The sequence below is a fragment of the Natrix helvetica genome (assembly GCF_964273705.1).
Source record: "Natrix helvetica genome assembly, chromosome: 1".
NCBI lineage: Eukaryota > Metazoa > Chordata > Lepidosauria > Squamata > Natricidae > Natrix > Natrix helvetica.
The window spans coordinates 364,435,024-364,444,901 of record NC_138548.1 but is presented as its reverse complement, the minus strand read 5'-3'; the positions used below and the strand labels follow the sequence as shown (position 1 = coordinate 364,444,901).

Sequence of the window (9,878 nt, the reverse complement as noted above, 5' to 3'; positions counted from 1 at the left end):
GTTTTTAACAAACCTGTGCTGGCTGCTAGTTATTACTTTTCTCGTTTCTACTCGAGCTTTACTTGAGTCTCGGAAGGTGGGAAAGATTTAAAGGTTACTGTATTTAGAGATGGGGGCAAGGACCAAGGAAGGTGAGACCCCCCTTCATTGCCCTCCTTTAGGGTTTCTGCTCCACTCTAACCCTGTCCCCTCTCCCTGGACAAGGGGAATTGGGTTCCCATGAGGTCTTCCAAACAGCAGGAAGTGGGGAGGGGCAGAGATCCAGGCTAAAAGAGGAATGGGAAGTGGATCTTTTGAGGGAGGCGAGTTCGAGGAGGGCCTGAAGCTTCACCCTGTTTGTCTTGGAGGGGTTTCAGCCTATAGAGTAGCCCAGGTGCTTCCTGGTGGTCTCCCATCCTCAGGCTAACCAGGCTGATCTCTCTCAGATAGGTGAGGTCATGGGAGGCTGGGCAGCTGCCAGCTGTTGAGGGCTGATGATAAAATATCAGCTAATGGTTGGTGATACCTGATCAGGTGAAGGCTCAGAGCCCCCCCCAACCCTCCCCCAGCTGCAGCAGGCAGACATCCCACAGGGCGCGTAGATCCTGAGACGGCCTGAATCCTTTCCAGGGAAGGGGGGGGAATGGAGGGGTCAAATTTCACCCTGGCCCAGCACTGGCCTCAGCAGGCCAGAACTGGGGATCCCCCCCCCCAGTAGCTGAAGGAGGAGGCGGAGTCTGAACCTCTCCCACAATTGTGTGTTTGGCCACAACAGTCACACAAAATTGGCCCCAGATCCAGGCAGACTCTGGTGGGAGGCCCATCGCTCTCCTGATCAAAGCAGAACTTCCAGGCTCTTTTCATGTTTCCCCTCCCCTGCAAGGTTTTGAGTTTCTCTGAGTTCTTCCTGACACCCCCAACACACAGACACACACACAGACACACACACAGACAGACAGAGCAGCACTTCTTCCTCCGACCCCCAACAGCCGCAGAGGCGCTTGGGTTTCGCTTCCCCAGCCTGAAGCGTTGGGCTCTTCTGAAGCGGAACTGAGGAACTGGCCAGGATCCAGCAGGCAACAAGCCTCGATCCTTCATCAGGGCAGCTCAGGGACTCCTTTGCCCCATGGCTGAGCCTCCAGGTGGGGCAGCCCCTTTCTTCCTCTGGCCCATTGGGAGCGGCTGAAGGGTCCCTTCCTGACCCCCTGATTAGATGGAGTCCCTTCTCCCTCAGTTAAAGCACATGGAAGAAAACAGTCCTTGACTTATAACGGTTCACCCAGACAAAGTTACAAGGGCACTGAAAAAAGTGGCTCTTTCCCCAATATTCCTTCTTTTAAAAGTTTTTTTTACAAATGTCACAAATGAAAGAATACCAATGGTAATTTGAACACAATGAAATATTTAACTATGTTTAATGGATAATCAGTGACTTTATTCTTAATTGCAAAAACCGTTGCACAAAAACTTGTAACCAAACGACATGCTTGATGAAATTGTTTTTCTTTTTTTCTTCTCCTTGCTCTTGTTCTGTTTGTGTTGTTTTGTCCTTTTTAAAGAAAAATAAAAAAATGTATTAAAAAGATTTTTTTATTGCTTTGAATGTGTTTTTAAATACTTTCAAGTATATTCCTGTTTTTAGCTTTGCCGCTTGTGACCCAGAATCATTTGCTGTGAGATGGGTGGCTATTTAAATTGGATGGATGGATGGATATAAATAGATGCCATGTTTCCGTGAATACAAAACAGGGTCTTATATTCTTTTGACCCAAAAATAAGCACTTGGCCTTGAGGGGGTCTTATTATTTTTGAGGTGCAGGAGGCGGCGAGCGTGGTCACCTCATGGCTGATGCTGTGTTGCAATATTTTCAGGTAGGGCTTATTTTTGGAAAAACAGGGTAGATGGATGGACGGATGGACGGATGATGGAGGGATGGATCCATGGAGAATCCTAACCCGTAGAATGGAAGCGTATTTGTTCACATGAGTCTGTTCTCCATTTGTTGCAGCCTCTTTCAATGTGTCCCAATTTCTGCCCTTGAAGCAATCCCCTCGTAGAGCCTCCGTAGCTTCTGCCGGCCACCCTCTCCCTCGTTTTCCACTTGGTTTCTCTGGTTGATTCCCCTGAGGTCTCCGCTTCCAATTAGCTTCTAAAACTTTGCTTTCACTTTCAAGCCCTCCGGATGAGGAGAGCCAGTCAGTTCCCAAAGCCGACCTTCTGGGTCCTTATGACGGGCAGCTCTCACCCCCTTTCAGAAGCCCCCCATGTAGGGGTTGTGGACCATGGTCCATGGATGTGGATTCCCCTCCAGAGAACCATCCCTTAAGCCAGGCTTGACTTCCAAGGTGTTGCCTTCCCTCCTTGGATGGTTCCCTTTGTTGGGGGGAACGGAAGAGAAAACCACCTGAGCCCCCATCCCTTTGGCTCCCATGCCCACCTGCTCCGAGGCTCTTGGCATCGTTTCCACTGACTTTTTCATTCCTCCCCGCATGAAAGAGGTGGAAGAGATAATAATAATCTGTGGGCTTCAATATTTCTTTAAGCCCTTTGCTCACATCTTTGATCCGTTCCCCACACCTGGGAAACAGCTAACCTCCCTAGTTTGATTGCCTACGAATTGCTGGTTCAGTTCCCCTGAGCAATGAAGCATCTTTCACCAACAATGCCTCTTCCTTGTCAAGGAAATCTGATTTTTTCCCCTGCCATGGATACCTTTGGTGTTGTCCCTTCTCCAGGGTCTTCCACGCTATCTTGCAAGGGGAGGGATTGGAGACAGGAGCCCAAATCTTCTCCCTGTTTGAGACAATTCCTACAACGACACACTGACCGATTCTTCCTGTGGTGACCCCGAGACCCCAGATGAGGAAGGGGAGGGGGAAATTCTGCCCTTAGAGACTGAGGCTGATGGAGTCCTGCTGAGCCAGTCTGGATGACCTCTGGAGGGGGAGAGGCTCAGTTGGAAGGATGCTGGGAAGAAGGGAGGGGTCTTCCATTCAGGGATGCCCCACTGAACCCCCCATCTTTCCCACAGAGCTGGTCTTCCCCTCCATGGCAATGTCTTCTACACCAGGAATGGCTTCAGATGGATTTCTCGGAGGTCATCTAGACCAACCCCCTGCTTGAGTAGGGGAGACCCTACACCCGGGATGGCGAACCTATGGCATGTGGAGCCATTTGTCAGGGCACGTGAGGGGTTGCCCTGTCAGCTGAGTCTAGCCTTTTTTAAAGCCATTTTCCGCCCTCTCCAGAGGCTCCAGAGGCTTTATGGGAGCCTGGGGAGGGCGAAAAGAGCCCCCTGCCCCCCCCAGGGGCCCTCCGGAGGCTTCAGGAGCTTCCCTGAAGCCCAAAAACTCAGCCCTGTGGGCAAACCGGAAGTTCAGGAACGTAGGGTCGGTTTAAGCCCTCCGGAGCCTTCAGGGAAGCCTCTGGAGCCTGGTGAGGGCGAAAAAAGCATGCAAAAAATGCCATGCACGCATGGGCACTGTGGGGGGGGGGTGGCCATAGCTCTCCTACACCATTTACACCAGTGGTTCCCAAACCTTTTCAGTCCACCTCCCCCCCCCTTGGTGCTACAAACTGATCCTCAGTGCCCCCCCCCCAGTGGTGGAATTCACATTTTTTTCCTACCGCTTCTGTGGGCGTGGCTTGGTGGGCGTGGCTGTGGGGTCATGTGACTGGGCTGTTTGCACGACGGAAGGAAGATAGTAACAGTAAAATTCAAAACTGTAACAATTCATTGCACATTTATTCAAAATCCAATTTGAAAACCTTTTTAGTTAATGTTAATTCAACAAAATTGTTGAACCTGATCCAGTGATAACCAGGCTTTCAAAGTCTGATGGTCGTTTATCAAGAACCTTAGGGACTAGTAACTTAGTAAGCTCAGTAAAATTTAGTAACTGCTTCACTGTTCAGTAAATTCTTATTATGTGATGGATGGGCTGGATGAAGTGATAGCAGTTTCCCAATGTCTGGTTTTAAGTCACTTAGCAGGAGTCTTAAATCTCCCCGTTCAGTCATCTGGGGTCGATTTCTTTGCTTGGAGAGAAGCTGGATGACCACACGGAAGCCCCCTTCCACCAAACATGACGTTGGAAGTGCAAATCAGAAATGTCTTTCTGTAACCAAAACTCTTGGTCCCATTTCTTAAACTTTGGCTTCAGCTCAATGTCCTTTTGCAGCTCTGTGAGTTGTCCCTCCACTGCCCCATCTTCCTCAGGGTCTGAAAATGGATTTATCACCCAATCTGGAATTTCCATCCAAGGAAGATATCGCTCAGACGTATCCTTAGGCAGCATGTCCAAATGGTCACAAAAAACTTGAAGATCCTCATCTTGTATCCCACCTTTCTCTTCTCACTCAGAGAAGCTGGGAAACTGGTATCGCTCGCGAGAGCCTCTATGGCGCTTGAATAGAGTTAACTTTGAAATAAACGTAGAGGTGAGAGATTCGGCCTTCATAAGAATTGACCTCATTTCCTTGCAACTGCAAATTCACTTCATTGAACTTTGCAAATAGTTCTGATAAAGAAGCAATGCCATGCCTGATCTCTTTGAGTTCACCTCTGAGCAAAGCTTTCTTCTCTTCAAAAAACTCCACAACAGGGTCAAAAAGATTGTAAAAGCGTCTCACACAGTTGCCTTTTGATAGCCAACGAACTTCCGTATGAAGCAGCAAAGGATCAGAATCTTCATCATTGGAAAAGGATTGAAAAAGTGACTTATGACCCTTGTTGACAGTTGTGACCCTTGTAGCATCCCCCATGGTCGTAAGAGTCAAAATTTGGATGCTTGGCAACTGACTCAAACTCCATTTACGATGGTTGCAGAGTCCCCAGGTCATAGGATCGGCTTTTGCAACCTTCTGACAAGGCAAAGTCAACGGAGAAGCCAGGTTCACTTAACGGCGTTAGTAACAAGTGCAGTGACTCATTTAACGAGTGGCAAGAAAGATAATAAAATAGGGCAAAATTCACTTAACAACAGAAATTTTGGGCTCGATTATAGTCGTAATCTGAGGACTACCTGTGGTCTGCAGCAGGAGGGAAAAGGCTTTTCAGAGAGCAAAGAGAGAGCAGAGTTTGGAATGGAGGCAGGAAGAGAGCAAGTTTGTATCTTCCCTAGCAATTTGTGAAATGCAGGTGGTCCTCATCTTACAACTGTTTCGTGACCGTATGAAGTTACAAGGGCACTGAAAGAATTGAGTTATGACCGTTTTTCACAGTTATAACCGTTGCACCCTTCCCATGCCCATGCGATGGAAATTCAGGCACTTGGGAACTTACTCCTATTTGTGATGGTTGCAGTCTCCCATGTTGCAGGCTTAAAGATATTTCACTCACTCCTGGGAATGAGATCAGGGCAATGACAATTCACTTTGGGGGGGAAACACAAGGATGTAGTCAGGACATGAGGTTAAAGTGCACTGTAAGCTCCTTTTATTAGGTGTGTCAATGCTTGAGAACCACTTGTCTCAATTCCACAAACTATTCTGAACAAAACCTGCCTCCCTCTTTCAGCAGATCAGCCAGCCAGCCAATGCTACAAAAATGATTACTAATTTAAAACACATTTTCTGGAGTATTTCCATCAGTGGGCAAGATTAAGATTGTTTATTAATCCAGATGATTTTAAAAAGAATCCTATTAACAATACCAACACTGTAGAAAAAAACGAGCATCTGTGAAGTAGTTGCAAAATCACAAACCCTGCCCCAGCATGGAAGGATTACAACCCACAACCTCTTTTGTATGCTGTTCAATCCTTATTTACACGAGGAAGTAGTTCAAGCGGAGTAGATGCTCTTCCTCTTAGAATCACATCCCAAAATTTCATCTTCCCCTGCAATTTTTTACGGAGGGAGCAGCTCAGTTTCTACACAGCATGACAGACCGGCCGAGGGTCTCCGTGCGCTCACGTCGGGTGGGACAGGACCTTCGGCTCTTCTGAAGCTCTTCACCCACACGCCCATTCGTTAAATAACAGAGGGCCGTGGAGAAGGAAGGTGGCAAAGCCGTCGAGAAGCAGGGAAGACAACTCCATCGCTATGTTTAGGGGTTCACGGCTGCCCCCTCCCCCCACAGCTGGAGGAGCAGTTTTAACTGCCAGTCTCACGCGATGAACCCAACCCTTCCACCCATTGAAGGCGCGCGTGAGACCCAAGCCTTCCCAAAGGAGTAGCGTCGCCGGTTCCTGGTGAGGTGAGGCTGAGCCTCCACCTCCACACAAGTCGGGCGAGGAAGGACTCTTGCTTTCGGTCCCATTGCATTCCATTACGCGCCTGCGCACTAAGCTAGGCGAGTCTGGAATACAGTACAGCAGAACACCTCCAGCACTCCTCTGCCCCCTCCCTTGCCTCTTAGCGCCCCCCTAAGTCATCCCACCGCCCCCCAAACAGCGGTACAGCCCACTTTGAGATCCACTGATCTAGTCCAACCCCCCCCCCCGGCCCAAGCAGGAGACCCTACACCCTTTCTGAGAAATGGCTGCCAATCTCTTCTTGAAAGCCTCAAGTGACAACTCCTGAAGGCAACTTCTGTCCCATTGGTTGATTGTTCCCACTGTCAGAAAATCCCTCCTCGTTTTCAGTTGAATCTCTCCTTGATCACTTTCCATCCATTGTTCCTCGTCTGGCCTTCAAAGGAAAATAAGCAGACCCCTTCCTCTCTTGGGCAGCCCCTCAAATATTGGAAGACCGCTATCCTGTCTCCCCTGGCCCTTCCCTTCTTTCAACTCTTGGGAAAAAAGTCCGCCCTGTCCCGCTTCAGTCTTCCTCTACTTCTTGAAGCAGCCCTGTGAGATAGGGATGGCACTGAACCGAATTCACACCGGTTCAAGGTAGATGCGCCAATTGTGACCGTGGGGCCAAAAGAAACGAAACTATCCGACACACAATGGCGGGAGTGGCAAAACACAGCCTGTAGTGAAGCCGCTTCCTTGGCTGCGTAAAAAACTACCCAGGTATCCCTCAACTTACAACATTTCATTTAGTGACTGCTCAAAGTTGCAACATCACTGAAAAAATGACTTATGACTGCGTTTCACACTTACGACCGTTGCAGCACCCCAATGGTTATGTGAACAAAATTTGGGTGCTTGGCGTATTTATGACGGTCTCTGCGTCCCGGGGTCATGCGATCTCCTTTTGCAACCTTATGTCAAGCAAAGTCAGTGGGGAAGCGAGATTCACTTAACAACCGGGTTGCTGTTGTGGCCTGCCAGCGGCCAGAGGAGCCGGCAGCAGAAACAGACAGTGAGGAGGTTGGGGAGGAACCTGGGCCAGTCCTGGAGTCTGGGGAAGGCTCTGACGAGGGCTCTGTGTGGGAGGCCAACGTCTTTCTTGCGCGTGCAAGCAAAATACCCTCCTGGGCCGGGACAACGGAGGCGGGGACAGCGACTCCTTCCGCTGCCGCCACTGAGAAGCGAGTAGCTGGCTGCGCAGGAGGCTCCTCAGCGCCAGACTCAGCTCAGCGCCAGCCGCGGTCCCCTCCGTGTTGGCTCAGGGAAGAGCCGGAGCAGCCGCCTCTGGATGCAGAGAGGGAAGAGTTCCAGAGCCCTGCGCAAGGAGAGCCCCGTGCAGCGCAGGAGAACCGGAGCTCTTCCCTCCCTGCACCCAACCAGCTGCTGCTGCTGCTCCCCATTCCCCTCCTTCCTGAGCCAACACGAAGGGGACCGAGGCTCGCGCTGACTTGAGTCTGGCGCTGAGGAGTCCCCTGCAATGTTCCCTCTAATTTTTTTTCGGTGTGGGCGGAAAAGTACATTTTCATGCCCGAGCACCTGAATTTTTTTCAGATGTCACCCAAGACAACAACGAAATCAGTGTTATTTGAAACTCAAAGTTGTATTTATTCAAGATACACGTTTAATTAAAAGTGTTATGCATCAGTATCACTTATAACTGCAAGTCTGCAATATTAAAATACTTGTATAGTGTTTACGGTAACAATGTTTACTCCAGCTTTACGTTTCGACATCAGCACTGACCGATGATGTACCTATAGGGTTATTACAATTATCTTTTCAAATTCTTTTTGGATTAAATAAAAAAGAGCTTTGAAATGAATATATAAATGGCACTTAATACCAGTAATATTAAAAGAGTAAATGTCTGATATACTTCATTTTAATGAATTTCACTCGATATACTTCATTTTAATGAGTTCACGTTCAATTGCAAAAGTTGTCTACACACTGTATGCTTCTGTGAATGTATTATGTGCAATTTGCTATTTTAAATGAGTAAAATTATTAAAATCCCCATACATAAAATCTCATTCACATGTAACAGTTTTCTTCCATCATTAATTTGTAAACTCAAGGATTTATTGCCTGCATGTTCAACAATGCTTGCTGATTGTTTAAAAATTTGTGGGAATTTGTTCCTCTCTATACAGGTGGTTTCAGTAACCTACTACTACTGCAAAACTAATTGCAAAACATTAAATTTTATTATTTTTAATATGAAAAAATAATTTGACTCATAAAATCTTATTTTTTTCATGATTGCTCACACAGAAGTTGCTTGCTATTGGAAAAAGTACATTCTAATAATGAATAACTAAACAGAATAGGAAATTGCATTATCCAAAACTCTAAAAAAATGAAGTGAAAAATATTTTAGCCACACTTTTTTCAAATCTTACTCCTCCTACAAGTGGATGACTTTAAAGTACTTATATTGTAGTTAAGGTATTAATTCTAAAAAATTTCTAAACTCCATACTACTTGCAAATATAAATAGATTGTTAAAATGGCTCTACCATAACAAATAAGAGAAAAAAAATACCTTCCTTTTGTTTATAAAGTAGTGATTTTAGTTTGCTCCAAATGATTTAACTATGGAAGTCACTATTTTAAACTGATAGATAAGTTTAATTAGATTAAAAGCAAAAATATTCTCAATGACTTTGAAAATCTCAATGAGTTATCAAATATAGGTACTCCTTCATTACAACGTGGGACTGGGATTTTTATTACTCAGCAATGTGGTCACAAAGCGTGATGTCGTGTCATGTGACGGGGCTCTCTCACCTCTTTCTGACTCCGAGGGCATCAATCATGTTAGCCCAGGGGTCTGCAAAGTTGGCTCTTTTAAGACTGGTGGACTTCAACTTCCAGAATTCTGAGAGTTGAAGTCCACCAGTCTTAAAACAGCCAACTTTGCAGACCCCTGTGTTAGCCCAAAGCCTGGCGCTGGGCCTTGCTCCCCCATTGGTGGAGCCCCGAGGAGCGAGGAGCGAGAAAAAGTGACGGAGGCGAAGGAGCTTCCCACCACCCCCCAGCAAAAATCTAACCGGGGAGCCGGGCAGGAGCAAATTAGCCGATCACGCGCGGAAAGCGAGGTCCGACCGGGTGGGCAGCGAAACTTCAGGGCTCTCTGGTCTAATTCTCCGTGAAAACTGTTGCCTTGAAGCGTTTGCTCTACTATTTTGAAACTTTAAGCCTCCCTTTCCCTTTTTTCTTTTCGACCCACACTGATTAGGGAGAATCCTGAAGTCGGGCAGCAATGTACTGCGGTAGGAAAGTTTTAGCGAGAGCATGGAGGGTATTTTGATTGCGATTCCCTATCCACTCTGTAGTCTGTGTCCAGCAAATACGCGATGCTGTGCAGCACTTAGAAACTACTGCGTGGCGTATACCAGGCACGTGCGCAGCCATGCAGGTGCACACCTTAGAGGGAACAGTGGTCTCCTGCATAGCGTGGCTCCCCTGTGCTGCGTACCCAGTCACTCACCGCATTGCGCAGTGGCGACCGCGGGAGGAGAGTCGTTGTCCCCTCTGCCTTGATCCTGGCCCACGAGGGTATTTTGCTTGCACGCACGGAAGAGATGAGCACGAGAAAAGGGCTGGAGCTCTTCCTGACACAGAGTTGCCTGCGAAGGACGCAGAATGGCAAAAGG

The 9,878-nt window shown here is 47.6% G+C and overlaps 1 protein-coding gene across 1 annotated transcript in view; it reads left to right on the top strand.

Moving 5' to 3' along the window:
* The window catches only part of LOC309384804 (uncharacterized protein), a gene marked incomplete at its 3' end in the record, with an annotated part of 351,454 nt that overhangs the window by 84,089 nt on the left and 257,487 nt on the right, over positions 1–9,878 (top strand). The window lies entirely within an intron of this gene.